At 32.6% G+C, this 17,631-nt stretch overlaps 1 long non-coding RNA gene across 2 annotated transcripts in view; it reads left to right on the top strand.

The window, feature by feature from the left end:
- LOC145277899 (uncharacterized) overlaps nt 1-17,631 on the top strand; it is a 246,078-nt gene that overhangs the window by 17,450 nt on the left and 210,997 nt on the right. The gene's annotated exons all lie outside the window — the stretch shown is intronic.

Below are 17,631 nucleotides of genomic sequence, written 5' to 3'. Positions count from 1 at the left end.
AAAGTTTTCGTTGAATTCTTTGTAACAAAAGCAAAAATTAAAACAGTTTATTCTGTGTTCGTCAAGCTTTTATGTCGATATACCGGACTGATTCTGGATACTACGTCAAATCTAGAAACTGGCTCCATAAATACTGAAATCGTCTTGATACCCACACATTACAAGTTCCTTTTCCTTCTACAGATTTAGTAATAAAAAAATAAAAATAAAAATTTAAAAATGTTACAGATCTATTAAAATAAAAATGCAAGTTGAATTTAATCTCATTTGATCATAAAATTATTAGTTGAATTAATTTATAAGATTGGAATTCATTTTAAGTTAATATTTTAATCGTCGTTAGATGTAAATGGTTTCCAAAAACTTTTTTTTAATACACAGATTTGCTAAGTAAGAAATGAGTTTCTATTCTCAAATTCCTTTAAAATTTCGAATGGTTAAAAAGTAATTTTTTTCGACTACTATAATTATGGGCTCATAGTATATAATAGATATTTAATTGCTTTTAACACTAATACGTACTTAAAGTAAATTGGTTTGGACCGTTAAAATAATTTCCATTAATATTGATAATGTTTACCCAATCATTTATTTATTTTTTTTATTATCGATTATGTTTGAATTCATGTTTTGAAATATGACGTCAATCATAAATCTATGACGTCACGTCAAAGCAATAATTATTTTAAGGTAAGTAAGAAGTTATCTTGACTTTCTTTATAAATAGAGCTTAAAAAGCTCTATTTATAAAGAAAGTCATGATAACTTCTTCGACCTGACGTTCTACCAAAGATCTCAAGGTTTAGATTCTGTCATTATTTGTTGAGAAGTTGTTGTTGTTATTATTATTATTATTATTATTATTATTATTATTATTATTATTATTATTATCTTTCACCTGAAACAAAGCATATTGCCACTTGAACGTAAGAGATCATGGGATCATGTTTAACATGGGTTAGTGGGGAGTTGAGTCGCGAGATGTCTGTTCATATTATATTGGAACTTCTGCATGTTAGTACAGTTAGAGAAGCAGGAAACAAAGGAGGGAATTCCAAATTCTGGTTTCCCGAGGGGGGAAAAACGATTAAAGTAGAAAACTTTCCGGTTACTACGAGTGTTAAAAGAAAGCTTTTGCGTATTTAATTATTTATTTATTTGTTTACTTTTACTTTGTTTTCTTTTTACTGTTTCGTGTTACTTTTACTACTAAGGGTACTTTTAAGAGTCTGTGTTCTTACATATATGGGCGTGTGTATGTATGTTCTTATGTGTGTTACGTGCAGTTCACTGTTATGTGTGTGTGTGCGTGTGTGTGTGTGTGTTCTTATGCTTACACCGTTTCTTGCCTTGAAAGTCTTCGAGATGTATATGTGCAACAATAATGTCAACATACCTGGTTGCCTTGGCCAGCGGATGATATCTTCCTGGTCTCCATCTCGTTGGGGAGTGGTAACTGCAGACAGATTCATTAATGACAACAAGATGGACTGAAGCTTCAATCTTTTATTCAGGGCAAGTCTATATCTCGGACCCTGGTTGTCAGGGAGAGACCCGAAATCTCCCGTCTGGTTTCTCTGCTGGCCAAAACCACTCTCAGCATGTGGTCGTCAACCGGAAGGCTAAGACCATAATTCCCATGTCACTCCTTGATTTCCGGTGCATCTAATCTAGGTCATTAAAGGTGACTTGGTTTGATGGCTGTCAAATCTAACATTCTGACCCTGCTAACTCGCTGATGGGAATCAAAATATGCTTATGTTTCTATTTCTAAAAACTACCTATATAGCATTTAATCTGGGATTCCCAATACTACACGAGTTCCTCAGAGCACATTCCATTAAAGTACTTGTATTTACTACTTATCTAGCCCCCCCTTTTTTTTTCAATCCAGAGTGCTTTTTCTCTATAGCACTAACTCTTTAAATCTCATTTTCCGACCTTCGTGTCACATCATGTCGCCGTGGTAGGAAGATATATATGAAGACCAATTTACAAAGTAATTGAAATACATTATAGTAGATTTAATTGTATAATTATTTTTTCAATGGGCAAAGAGTTGATTTTTGTACTTTACACTAATTCATTTTCAGTTCGATAAATACTCTTAACAGTGAACACAAAAAACAATTTGTAAGTTACGTATATGCGAGAAACTTTCACACGCATAAGGACACGCGAGAAGTAGTTGCGCAATATTATTAAATATAGAAATAAAAAAAACCGACTTGACACTGCTTGGTAACCAATTGTTATTAACGAGTGTTAGCTAGTTTGTGAGGGCAAACATCGCCCAAATACGAGTTGTTAAAACATGCACACCCGCAACTTGACCTTTCTTTTTATAGATAAGATTAATACTACCGTAACGGTTTTTTTAATGAGTTTGTAGCGGTTGTATGAAGAAAGATCTATTTTCTTGTATACGTACACGCAGTCTCTTGCGTAATAAGCCGTGATTTGGTTGGCGGAAAACCAGCACCTCCAACCTCGCGCATTAATATACAGGTGATTAGCACATCACTGCACATGCGCAATACTGATTTCCGATTAAAACTGAATGTGCGCCAAATACAGCAGTTCAAATTCAGATGCGAATCTGATAAGTGGCCAGAGTGTCTATATCGTCTCTTACCAGAAACTGGCAGGGGGCATGATGCAGATTCATACTCGAGTCCAACTGGAACTATATTACATTTTTACCTTGATGCATGTCGACTTAGCAACCTAACTTAGTTGTTTACGTTCCTGTATTTTTGTTCCAGTTAAATAAAATACTTATCTATATTATTGTAGACAAGGTGTTGGTGTTTTCTTTCGAATCCTTCAAGGCAGATGTGTACAAAAAGCCCGACTCTAAATTGAAAAGAAAATTCATCCTCCACCCTACAAAATGACTAAGCAGTATTTTCAACAGACGCTACCGCCATTACAAGTTAAATGGAACGACCACCGTTAAGTATACAGTTACGTTATGTGCAGGAATAATGTTACCTATACAGCAGTTGTTTTACAGAATGTGTTGTAAAGTGTTTTGTGTCTAATCACGACTGGATTAAAAACAAAAATATTCTTTTAACATTTTTACGAGAGACGATCCTCTGATTTTTGTTATTCCGCCTGAATGGATCAGGGGGATTGCAAATTGCATTGTTGTGATGACTGAACTTATGCATTCACGACCTAAAAGTTTCATTTCTCTGTTGTAGATATTGACGATGTGAGACTCTAACAAAGCAATCCCTGTCATGAACGCGAGTCAGAAGCAGAGATGCGTCAATGAATTTCTCCATGCAGACAAAATCGAACCGATCGTCGCCTGTTGAACGTTTACGAAGCCGATGCTATTGATGTCAGCACAGTAAGAAAATGGGTTCGTCGATTTCAGAGTAACGACGGAAATGTGAGTGACAAAGCACGCTCCAGACTTTCATGGCTGAGACATGGAAAGAGACTGACAAAAGTGCATTAAGAATGGTAGTGACTATGTAGAAAATAAATTCTGGGGCACAAAAGATCACTTGTTATAATGCTACCACTTCTGTTTTCGTAGCTCTTCAACGTTTTAAAACAGACTAATAGTTGTGTCCTGATCAGGGCAAGTTAAGAAAATATCTTTGACTCTTTATTTGTGCCTAAACCTAAACGTAGATCCACTGAACTAAGTTTCTTTCTTAGAACTGCACGCCTGTGGGAATGTCTTCCGTTTACCTGCTTTCCAGCTGACAACAATATGGCCATCTTCAAGTCCAATGTAAACAAGTTCTTGATGAGCCGTTCCACTTAAGCTAACAAATTTACCGAATTTCCACTACTAACGATTACTATCATTCTGATCATGTACACTTTAATCCTTATCCTCGAGTAGCCTCTGGGCATTAATGACCGGTAATTCTTATGTAAAAAAAAAAAAAATTGATTAAAAAGGCTCGCAAAATATTCATCAGCATCGAGTACACGATCAACAAATTGGGTAAGCTCATATACAAGGGAAAAGTCTTGACAAAACCTTTCATCATCGGTTTTGTTTGATCGGGTTAGTTACTTAACACTGTAAACATTGAAGTCACCACAGATATGAATGCTAGCAGAAGGCTGATCAGTCGGGATTTGCCCATTTTGTCGTACCTTTGCTTAATAGTAACATCATCAGCTAGGGAACGATAGAGAGCAAAGATGAAAGTAGTGCTGTGAGCAAGTGCAGCACAGAAACAGGGTCTTTGGAAGTGTCGATATCGCATGGGAAAACCGTCTGTGATGTAGACGTACATCAGTGGTCAAGTTTTAAGGTTATGGTCAAATAAACTGAGATCATAGAGTTATCTATAGAAACTGACGCGCCAATGGCAGTTTTGAACAGAACCAACAGACTCGATTTGATATTTTGTAAATGTATTTTTACCTCTTGGAAGGTTGAAACGTAGAACCCCTAATGGTAGAAAAAGTAATCTAGTAGTAGGAATTTATACATGAGAATTTGCGAACTTGAACTTCCGCTTATGCTTAGTTTTGAGTTTTCATGATAAATTGGGACTGTTGTGGGAGAGCTCAGTTCAGTAAGTTTATTACTAGTCACCCGAGGCGCCTCTGACGAGAAATGCCGACGGAGCTGCTTTAACATTTATTTGTAAGCCAAAATGCTTTTCCTCTAACGCGCTTGCTTCTGAAATACTACTCTCCCGGCCTTGTGTCACATCTTCCTGCTGTGGAAAGGACATAAAAACAGAGCAGACGTGTTAAAAGTAGAATACAGAGAATAAGGGAAAGGTAACCTACGCAGACCATTGAAAAATGAAAAGCCGTAACAGTTCCCACTAATATGACATCGAATAGACCCACCGGAAACTACTGAATGGTAATGGCAATACATCAATCCGAGCATTTTGCACGACTGATAGGAAAGACTTCTTTGGGGTTTGTTCAAGGTTCCAGTCTTTGTACTATCAAGCGTATGACGTCAGCCCATGTAAAACGTTCACTTCCAGCAGGTTTATTAGTGACATGGATATAAAAAGATAATAACTCGAGTCATCTCAGAATTTCACTCCCATTGAACAACTTGACTTGAGGAGCAATATTTTCTTCCCCTTTGTCATAAAAGATGACATAATATATGACGTCATAGCAAAATTTAAAAAGAAGAGTGGGGGCAAAAATAAAAGTAAAAATTCCCGGGCAACGCCGGATTTACACAGCTAGCATATATATGTGTGTGTGTCTTATTTGTAGTATTCCGAACTTTACTGGGTTTATATAATTCAGTAATCGTTCATATACCAATAAATTATATATATGAACGATTACTGAATTATATAAACCCAGTAAAATTCGGAATACTATAAATAAGATTATATATATATATATATATATATATATATATATATATATATATATATATAAAGGGGATTAAAACAGTAGTCTAAAGAGCAGAGTGTATTTTAAAGTGATAGTAAAATCACTAATTTGATTAAAATACAAGAAAAGAACAATGATCGTTATAATGCAGATACATAATAAGCTTGATAGGCAAATATCCTAGAGCTACTTTAATATTTAGTAAGGTGATTGATAATTTATAATTAAAATTAAAACTCTGTTTCATAAGAAGGAACACAACAAAGCCAATAAATTGTACGATCGTTTCGGAAACGATGTTTTTATTGCAATAGTCATGGGCAATAATTTTAACATATAGTTCTTTTTTTTTTTTTTTTTTTTTTGAAACAGTCTACTCATCAGCAAAAATATTGGGTGTTTTTTTTTTAAATAAAAGACCCTATAAATAAACCTAGCATTTTTTTTTAAGTAAGGCAGATGTATCTGGAAAATATTAAGATACAAAGGAAAATAGTCACTTATTGATGTTGATATGCTAAGTAAGATGGGCTGAGAATAAAAATTAGAATAAAATTATAAAGCTGAATTTGGTTTAAATATAAGGTTATAACAATGTTTTTAAGAAAATTTAAGATATATATTTACCTTCTAATGGTCCGCCTTTTGAAAATCATAATTATCGTCAAAGCATTCATTTGAATGTTAGATGTAGCTTATAAATGCTCAAAATGTTGAATTTTCAAAGTGAACCCCAATGGCTAGAATACGTTAGTAACGTTTAATTTATATTAAATAGTAGATTTTAAAAAAATAAAGGGATAATCGTATTTGGCTAGTAAAATGATCAAAGGGAGATAATCAGCCTTTATGCTGTTTTATCTCTCCTCTTCTCTCTTCCACGATCTATGCTATCTTCCACGATCTATGCTATCTTCCTATATATATATATATATATATATATATATATATATATATATATATATAAAAATGAATTCATTTTTTCCCGTGTGAGTTTGACCTTAATAGGATTAAAAATCACGACATTACATTCAAATTTAATGTCCCCACACTTCAGCACAGGATATATGCCTACTACCCTTACAGTTTTTTGATATTCGTACATTTCTGTATTTTTCTGGTGAGAGTTCACTCCCACAATCGGTTAGAATCAATGGAAGTTGTAAAATCTTTTCTCTCTATTCGATTCATACTCCACCTGCAACCACTTAACACCGCTGCGGATACGTCCACAGGTGAATATACAAAGAATACCGGTTTGAGTTCTTAGTTGCTTAAAAAATATGGATTGGCATTTTTCCGTCGGGTGAAACGCGACTTTACATTGCAGTTATTCTGTGGGTTACTTGTGCCATTTTATGAATTTCTTCTTTGTTTCCATTTTTTTCCTACCTTTAATCTTTTTCTCTTTTTGTAGAGGGTGGGGGGTTGCGATTCGAAGGATTACTTAAACGAAACGAACTAACATTGGATTCCAGTTTTTACAAGAAACTTTAACAGTCAGCCGCCAGCGTTCTTCAAATCTTGCACTGATTAATCGCTTTAATATTTTATTTACTATCTTTATGCTTCTATTATGTTTGCACTGATTTCATATGTGATACTAGGGGGGGCTGACTTTCTATTTTCGGATTAGTTACTTATTCATTATTTATTTCTATACATTGCATTTCTGAGAGTTTCATTAGCACAATTACTACTACGCTATCGATGTTGGAATCAGACAACATTCAAATTGCTTAACAGCGACAACAAAGAAAGCAATAGAAAAATAAGAAACTAAAAGAAGCCCAAATAAACCAACATTAAAAAAAATAAAAAAACACGGTCAGTTTTCTAGTTTCATTTATTCATTTTTTTCTTTTTCATTGAAACAAAGAAAAATAAATAAAATCTAAAAGTCGTATCTTCATTATACACGGTAAGTTTTATTTTTTTGAATTTTGTTTTTCCATTTAAAAAAAAACTCCAAAAATTAGATTTAAATAAACACATTTGCATTTTATGCGGTAACTTTTTGGGGGTTTTTCTTCCTTTTTTTTCCTTTGGTATTCTTTCACGTTCGTTTTGTTTTTTTATTCCTTTCAATTTTACCCGTCATATATTAGCTAAACCAGGCCGGGGGGCATCAATAAATATAAAAGCTAAAATGTGTGTGTGTGTGGGGGGTTCCTTCACCCTAAACTCGGCTTCCTCCTGCTACTATGACAATAACGTCATGTTTAACCTAGAAAATGTTGACATTAGTTTCAACCACCTGCAAGTGCTTTTTAAAAGGTTAATTTCATCCATTCTCAATTGTGTGTCTCTTTTACATAGAGGTAACGTATCAGGCATTTTTTTCCGCCTTAGCCTCAATGCTTCGGGTTCGAGCCTGTCTTCCTACTAAACCTTTTTTCCTCTTTTACATTTTTTTTTTCCTTTTTTTTTTTTACATTTGTTCGCGGTTTTGCTTGGTTTTAGTTTTTCCAATTTTTTATAACATCGTATTTTTTTTATAATATTAAAAAAGGGTCCCCCTCCTCCTACATACACACCTCCAAACACCCGGGCAACGCCGGGTACCCCCCCGCTAGTATAATATAAAAGAATCTTATTGAAAGTAATTAAATTAATAAAATTTATTTTTTTAATTATTTAAATTAATAAAAATAGTAACATGCAAATATTTAATTTAAATAGATATTTAAATAAGATATAGAATAATGGTAAATATATCAGATAAACTACTATTACTACTACTAATAATGATGATCCAAATTTTATTAATAAAGATATTAAATTATAAATTAGAAATTCCAAGATAGATTATTAATAAGAAACATTTTTAATGACTTATGGTGGTTTATATTTGTTAAATTTAAACCAACGTTTATGAATGCATGGAGATAAAAGCTCATCTCTGTAATTTAGGAGGGTGGTTTTATTTTTGATATCAGCATACTCACTATGGAAATCTTCCACCCAGGTAATCGATTGGTTTTCTAACATTCAAAATGAAAATATCTTAAATTTCTTTCTTTTGACATTGAATCATATTACCAATCAATATCGCTGATTCTACTAAATAAATGTATTAATGGCACGAAAACTAACTAATATAACGAAGGACGAAATTAAAGTAATACTTTAATAACCTTTGATAACAAGTATTGGATCAGAAAAAATACCCCTGACCACTTCAACGTTTAATGGGCTCGACGGACTCAGCTCAGGTCACCGATCTGGTCGGCCTTTTCCTTTTTAGATGAAATTCATTCTATACTCCATGAACAATTCAAACTCGAAGGAGGCCTATACAGAGATGATGCACTTTTCGTAACGAGCTCCACAAATAAAAATTACGAAAAAGCAATTAAATCCTTACATAAATTATTTAAAAATTATGGAGTTACTATAAAAATCGACCCTAATAAAAAAAAAAATGGTTAATTTCTTAGACATAACCTTGAATCTTGAAAATTCTACTTTTGAACCCTATCATAAACCTAATCAATCTGTACTATATGTCCATAATGAATCAAACCACCCTAAATCAATATTAAAATCAATAGTTCCCAATGTCTCTTTAAGAATTTCTAGACTATCTTTTAACAAATCTATATTTAACAAAAATGAAAAATATTACAATGAAGCCCTAAACTCAGGATACAAATCACAAATCAAATTCCTAAATAACAAGGCCGATAGCCATTAGTTGCGTGCTCTCGTGTAATAAATGAATGCATGAATGTAGGATTGACATGAAATTCTTAAATTAAACTAAAATGACCGAAAAATGGGCTGAAATGACTTACATAAATAAAAAGTAAATGACTTAGAATGACTTTAATGAATTTAAGGATGAATTGAATAACCTTAAGAATGACTTGAATGCTTAAAAAATAACTGGAATCCTTCAAAAACAACTTGAATGATCTGGAGAATAACTTGAATGGCTTTGAGACTGACTGGTTGTAAAGTGGGTGATCATTTTACATTAAATTAATACAGAAAAGTGATCCCTCACTTTATATCACAATAAGTACAGCATGTAGTAAGAACATTATTATTATTATTAGTAGTAGTAGTAGTTTATCTGATATATTTACCATTATTTTATATCTTATTTAAATATCTATTTAAATTAAACCTTTGCATGTTACTATTTTTAATTTCAATAAATAAATAAATAATTAAAATATTAATTTTATTTAATGACTTTCAATAAGATTCTTTTATATTATATAAAACAGCATAAAAGCTGATTATCTCCCTTTGATCATTTTACTAGCCAAATACGATTATCTCCCTTTATTTTTTAAAATCTACTATTTAATATAAATTAAACGTTACTAACGTATTCTAGCTGTTAAAGATATTCCATTGGCGTTCCCTTTGAAAATTCAACATTTTGAGCATTTATAAGCTACATCTAACATCCAAATAATGCTTTGACGACAAGGATGGAATACTGTTGCCATATTTGGGCAGGAGCTGCTAAAAACAGCCTATCCTGCCTTGACAGAGTACAAAATAGACTTCGTGGCTTAGTGGGGGATGCCCTTTTCTCTACCCTGCAACCTCTCTCCCACAGAAGAGACGTTGCGAGCCTATCCTTGTTTTATCGTTATTTCCATGGCAGGTGCTCGTCTGAACTCCAATCTCTGGTCCCCCCTTGCCAATCTTTCACGAAAAACACCCGTCTAGCTGAATCCACTGTGAAAAATTTCCCCCACTCTATATCTGTGCCTAAATCAAAACGCGGATTCCATGAACAAAGCTTCTTTCTTAGAACTGCACGCCTGTGGAACTCTGTTCCGTCTGCCTGCTTCCCACCGGACTACAACTTGGATGTGTTCAAGTCCAATGTTTACAAATTCCTAATGAACCGCCCCCTTAAGTAAACACTTCATCAAATCTCCACACTAACGTAATGTACTTGCAATAACCCTTATCCCTGAGTGGCTTCCGGGCCTTGATAAGTGGTGATCACTGTGTAAAAAAAAAAAAAAATTACGATTTTCAAAAGGCGAACCATAAGAAGGCATATATATATATATATATATATATATATATATATATATATATATATATATATATATATATATATATATATATTTGTTAACTTTTCTTAAAATCATTATAACCTTATATTTAAACCAAATTCAGCTTTATAATTCTATTCTAATTTTTATTCTCAGCCCATCTTACTTTGCTTATCAACATCAATAAGTAACTATTTTCCTTTGTATCTTAATATTTTCCAGATACGTCTGCCTTACTTAAAAAATGCTAGGTTTATTTATGGTGTATTTTATTAAAAAAAAACACCCAATATTTTTGCTGATTGTTTAAAAAAAAAAATATGTTAAAATTATTGTCCATGACTTAATGTCTATTGCAATAAAACATCGTTTCCGAAACGATCGTACAATTTATTGGCTTTGTTGTGTTCCTTCTTATGAAACAAATTTTAATTTGAATCATAAATTATCAATCACCTTACTATATATATATATATATATATATATATATATATATATATATATATAATATTCTATCTGCATAAATCTGTCGTTGCCCGGTAATTTTTACTTTTATTTTTTATATATTTTATAATTATATATTACTTTTCATGCTCGCATTTTTCTATTGTAATGTGTGTGTATATAATATATATATATATATATATATATATATAGTAATTTGGTTAAGCTTAAACATGGAAAAGAACAAGATATTCTAGTCAAAAATATAATAAATCTATAACTTTAAAATAATTGCAGCATTAAGAATTGATTATATAATGTTAAACTAAATTTTAAAAAATTCTTAATGCTGCATTATTTTAAGTTATAAATTTTTTTTTTTTTACTAGAATATCTTGTCCTTTTCTTTTCCATGTTTAAGCTTAACTAAATTACTTTTCATGCTCGCATTTTTCTATTGTAATCCATGATTTTTCCAGGCTTCTAGTAAATTCACTTGTTCTTTGTTTAATTTCAGTCTTATTTTTTTGCCCCCATATACATAACATATACATATGTATAAAACAATGTACGGCACTCGTCTGCTTTCCTTTTCTGTTTCACATGCTACTTCTCTTTTTGCGAGAGTCGTGAATTAGTAGCAACACTAATCGCTGAAGAAACCAATCCTAAAAAATGTCGCTCACCTCCTTACAAATTTTTACAATTTTTAACATCAGTAAATTCATCATAACTTTTGTTTTACTTAACGAAAATTAAAAAAAAACAAACTTTTTAACAATTTTCATACCTTGGATGAAATGCTTTTCTAACGTGTATCTTTTTAAGATTATATTTTAAAACTCTCCTTCCCTGTATTTCAGTTTGTATTTCTCTTCACACCACAACTCATTTTTTTGCAACCCCCTCTTTGTAATACAGGTCTGAATAATGAGAAAATCTGAATTTTTTTTTTTGTAAATCTTAAAAAATAACTTTTTTAGATTAAAATTTTTAAACTTCTTTCAGAATTGAAAAATCTTTAAAATTTAATAAGGAACATATTTCATATAGGTTTCATTGACAAATATTTAGTACATAACGAGAAAAATAGAGATGAAAATTTCAAAAGGGCTGTATAACTGGTTACGCTCAATATTAGTCCTCGTTAGTGAAAGACTTTGTTATTATTATTCAAAACATTTTGTGTCCTTCCCCTTTCACGCGAGGACTAATTTCGATCAAATTGGTGTAAGTTTTGTGAGTTTTTTTGTTGCATTTTTTTCCTTTCTTTATTCGCAGATACTTCTGATTTGAGTCATGAACTTATTATCAGCTGGCATTAGTCTTTCTGGTTTGCCAACTTTATGTCCTTTACTGTTTAGCTTTAATGGCTAATTACCACTTTAAAAAGAACTGTAGTGGTGACATGTTGCATGTGAAAGTAAAAAAAAATTCTCATAAAAAAAGCAATAAAAACCCGTGTTAGTTGTTAAAACTTGAATGTCTACTAGACACTAACCCTAACCTGTACAGGAGTTTATCAGGACAACCTGATATTTTCACTAGAAGTAAATCCTAACCAAACATTCAAAATCCTAACCAAACATTCAAAATCACTTAGTGTTTACGACTGAAAGATCTTGCTATGACTAACTCGTTCTGATTTTTACGAGGAATGGTGTATCTTCTGCAAAGGATATTACTTCAAATAGCAGTAAAAATCTGAACATTCCACCAGACTAGATGAATTCTGGTTTTGGAATCGACTATGGCTAAGAGACAAAAAAAAAAGAAATATATTTTTTTAACATATTGGGATGATCAATTGGAAAGAGGGAAACGTATATTCTAAACTTTTTATTGGCCCCAGAGATTTATCGGAGAGGGACCTATGTTTTTAGTGGCGTCCGTTAGTCTGAAGTATTTCCAGATAACCGTCCATTAGTTTTTCCTGAAAATTTGCCACAAATTGTATTTCATTAAAAGTAAAAAAAATTTTTTTGACAAAATTCCAGTTGCGTTTCCAGGGGCTCAAAAGAGGTAAAAAAAAAATGCCCTAAAATGGCCCAAAATGACACATTTTTCCCCATTAGATTTTTCTGAAATTTGGCCAAAATATGAAGCCCAATGTTCTTAATATTAATTTAGTATGGGTGACCCTGGCAAAATTCTGGTTCGCACTGGTGCTAAAAACGCTCCATTTTGTGGCTCTTTTTTCATATTTCTCAACAAAAACTTGATATGTCTGACTATATAGAAGTTTTTCATGGTGGCCAACTCAAATATACATCATGTGTTAAGGCCTGAAACTGCAGCGTTTTCCATTTACACGGGGATCCGGCGTATCCAAGGGCTCAAAAGAGGTAAAAAAAAATGCCCCCAAATTGCTAAAAATGACTCTTTTTGTCCCATAGCTTTTGATCCATCCATTAGATTTTCCCAAAACTTGGCCAAAATGTGGATGCCATTGTTCTTAATATTAATTTAGTATGGGTGACCCTGGCAAAATTCTGGTTCGCATCCCTCTGGAACTTTTAGGGATAACATAAACATACCTTTTTGAAGTTCTTTTTTCATATTACTCAAAAACTTGATATGTATGTCTATATAGTGGTTTTCCATCGTGCTGAATTCAAATATACATGTCTTAATTCGTGACTGCATCGTTTGTCTATTTTCACTGGGATTCGACGTTCCCAGGGGCCTAAAAAGAGGTCACAAATGCCCCAAAATTGCAAAAACTGACACTTATTACCCCATAACTTTTGCCCCATCCATTAGATTTTTCTGAAACTTGGCGAAAATGTGAACACAACGTTGGCCCTTCACACTTCTTACATTCATCATTTCTTCACTATTTTTTGCGGTGTCATCTCACATGCAGCACCAGAGGGGGACCACACACGCGCAGCTTGTTAACTCAGTATTTGAGAGATAAAGAACTTTAATGGAATATTCGAATATCTATGTATGTCATATAGAATTCAAGTGGCCCTTGATTTCTGAGAATTTCGATGAAAGAAAATAAAACAAAAACGAAAGATATACACACACACACACACACACACACACACACACACACATGCTATTAAAAGTTAAGGTGTTTCTGAGTGTGCGTATACACAATTAAAAAGAACAAAAAAGTAGTAGATAAAGTGCACATTACTATGGCTATATTTGACAATGTCCGTGCCCGAGTTCGAATCCCACGTAAGTCTAAAAGAATTGTTTTAGCTGGATTCGTTTTTGAATCATTGAAAGAAATTAAAAATAGACATGACAAATATTACCTAAATATTATTTTTCAGTTAAGTGCCTCTCCCTTTTTTAAACTGCAAAAAATAGTCGATGTAAAGGATACAAAGTTCAAAGTGAATTATTTTTTTGCATAAAAAAACACAATTTCTGGTTTTTGCCGATATAAAAAAAAAAAACAATTCATAAATACATTCATCGTAGTTATTTATTCATTAGAGACTTTTAAACTTAAAATGCATCAAACATTAATGTTATTGTTTTTTCCCCCCTTTCCTTCATAAAAATCCATGTTCTGCAAAGTCAAAAACAAATTGTCTTATACAAAACAACCAAACGAAACACTATGGATAAATATTTAAAGGTATAATGAACTTGAAGCATATAAACTTTTCCTAAAATTACTGGATTTTGCGTTAAATAATCTGAAAAGGGTTGATATGCTGTAAAACAACCAAACCAAACGCCACGAATAAATGTAAAGATGTTGAAAAGTGGAAGCACGAGACCCTTTTCTAAACTTGCTCGATACTGCTTTGAATGACTCAAGAGGGGTTTATGTACTGTTGAACAAAACAATCAAACCAAACACCACGATTAAATATTTGAAGATATACAGAACTTGAAGCATAAAACATTTTTTTTTTCCAAAATGACCGAATTCGCAATAAATAACGAGAAAGGGTTGATATGCCGTGAAACAAAACTACCAAAATCAAACTAGTTATAAGAGACTCCTGCCCTACAGCGCTCTTATATCCGGGGTTCTTATATCCGGGTTACACTTTACATTAACACGGGCTATAATTTGAGTCCAGAAGAAATCTCTCTTGTATCCGGGGCGACTATTATAATCTCTTATATCAGGGTTACACTGTACTTATTCTTTCATGCAAAGACTGATTTTTTTTTTTTTTTTTTTTTTTTTTTTTTTTTAACTTTTTGGAATGTCTAAATTTCTACAACTGATTTAGGGTATTTTTGCACGTCCAAAATGCATTTTTGAAAATCACCAGCTGTGACAATAAAGATTTAGTAGCATGTATTCTAATTCCTGCCGTAGCTGTTCATTTGAATTGGAAATCATAAACATTGATCAGTCATCTTATAAGATGGTACAGCAATAACATACTCGATTTTCAAGAGTCTATGACAATTTTGAATGCTTGTATAAAAAAAAAAAAATGGAAACTTATTTAAGACACCTAGTATTTATCTAATGTTTAGAAGGTTCCCACGACTTGCTGCTACAAAAAATTAAACATCCAATGTAGCAGCAAGTCCTGGGAACATCAACCTGAAAGAACAGTTGAAAATGACTTGTATACCATACATCACGACCATGTAATCCGTACAGCCACCTACCTTGAAAATGCTGCTGTGAAACCTGACATAGTTATATGGAATAAGTCAGAAAGAGTGGCAACCTTGGTTGAAGTGAGTGTCCATAATGATGGAGGTCTGAACAGAGCTGAAAGGGAGAAACAGACCAAATATCAAGGTCTCATGTATGATATGAAAAGAAACTGGAATCTTAAAGATATATCAATCATACCAGTTATTATCCCATGCCACAGGGCTTATGAAGAAGAACCTGAAGTCTTACCTAACTAATATTCCTGGTGAACCAAGTGCAAAAGAGATCTAGATATTTGCACTTAAGGGAACAGCGAGGATACTAAAAAGAGCTCTCGGTTGGTTTCAATAAAAAGCAGGGCAATGTTGGCAGCTGGTTTGACTGCCCCATACCCAGCATTACAATCTTCAAAGAAAGAAAATAAAAAATAAATAACTAAAAATAAAAGTGTGAGTTCATTTCATATGAACTCGGAAACGGCTGAACTGATGCTTTTTGAAATCTCATACGAAGGTACGTGATGTGTCTGGGAATATTCTTACGTAGGTTTTGTATCGGAATGCATTTGATCAGTATCGAAAATCGATAATCGAAAAAAAAATTCTATTAAACAAAGAAGTCTGATTTTGAACAAAGTTAACACTTTTATACAACCTAACATCACAAGTGCATTTGAAAAGTTTTATCACCACGTAAGCAGAAAAACCCAGCCTATAAAATCAACCATATATTTTTTATAAGACAAGAGCGCGTTCGAAATGAATATATTTGTAGAGCACAATTGAACCATGATACTTGACTTTTGTAAGTTTAACTTTAATTCAAGTGATTATGTAAAAATAATTTCATAAAGTCACCAATTGGTTCTTTGATAAGTTCGAAATGAATGTTTTTGTTTAGAACACAACTAGACCATGATACTTGACTTTAGCATTTTAAACTTCAAGTGAAGTCCCGATTTACAGATGATTTTATAAAATCAACAGTAGATTCTCTACAGTGCAATGTAGACTACAATCTATTTTAGACTCAGCTACTGCTGGGAGACATGTGAAGCTTCCTTCCGGTACACTACAATGGAGGGATCCCTAACTAGACCAGACAATCAATTGATTGGATTTAAAAATTGGCGTTGTCACCGATTTCGATGACAAAAGTATGAGAGGGTGGAACAGTTGTTAATCTTCATTCAATTCCGGACAACTTAAGGTCTCCCTACTAGTAAATAAATACGCAAAATAATCTTTTTTTTGTTTTTTTAAATATGAAATGAGGCTCAAATTTTTCCGATTGCGACCATCACGTAGTCTCTCAAATTTTAATAGCAGTAAAATATTCAATAACGAATTTTCGACATCCACAAAATCTGTCTAGTAGCAGTCGCATAAACTCACAGATTGGCTTAACATAAAGTAAGTGATATTTACTTATTCATTGCTCCGTCATATTCTTCTGTCTTCAACTCATAAAACATGTGTCGTTGTGAATGTAATAGGGATTGCAATGTATTCTATATTTCGTAATTATATCAGTTGGTTCTATCTCTTCTATATGTACTGAAAAGATGTACTCTGGTATGTGATCGCTATGTAAGAATTAGGATTATGTTTCTTAACTTTCCAGTAACAAACTTCCGGTACTCACCTAGCACACAAAATACCAACTGCCTGCACACCAAATATACACCTGAACACGTTGTCACCAAAAACGTAAAACAAACAAACAAACAAACACACAAAAAACAATTAGTTTGTATAACTACCAAACTGGTACTTAATCCAGAATCTCACCCAACCGCGTCGGTATCTTCCGGAGGGAAGATGCTGACGAGATTAGCCAATCAGCAATCATCCGTCAACAGACGACCGATTTCAATGAAATCGGTCGTCTATCAACAGACGACAAATTTCAATGAAATCGTTAAAGTCTTTGCAGCAAGACTTGTTTTAAATCGCAAATGTCCCCACACTTAAAAAAAAAAAATTTTTTAATTTTTTTTTTTTTTTTTTACTTCAAAAAGGTTTCAGTTTATATTTGTTTTCGCGAAATTGTTATTTAGTGAAAGCAAAAATCAACAGAAAAAAAATTTGCAGTAAAAAAAAAAAGCTTCAACCCTCTAAAATTAAGAGAAAACAAACACAAATTGGTAAAACATTTTTCTTTCTTTGAAAAAAAAAAATCAATTTTTTCATTGTTCTTTGCATGTTTTCA

This window comes from Euprymna scolopes, chromosome 6, assembly GCF_053919585.1.
Source record: "Euprymna scolopes isolate OS-2025 chromosome 6, ASM5391958v1, whole genome shotgun sequence".
Taxonomy (NCBI): domain Eukaryota; kingdom Metazoa; phylum Mollusca; class Cephalopoda; order Sepiida; family Sepiolidae; genus Euprymna; species Euprymna scolopes.
The sequence above is the reverse complement of the archived record's forward strand: the minus strand, read 5'-3'. Positions and strand labels throughout refer to the sequence as shown.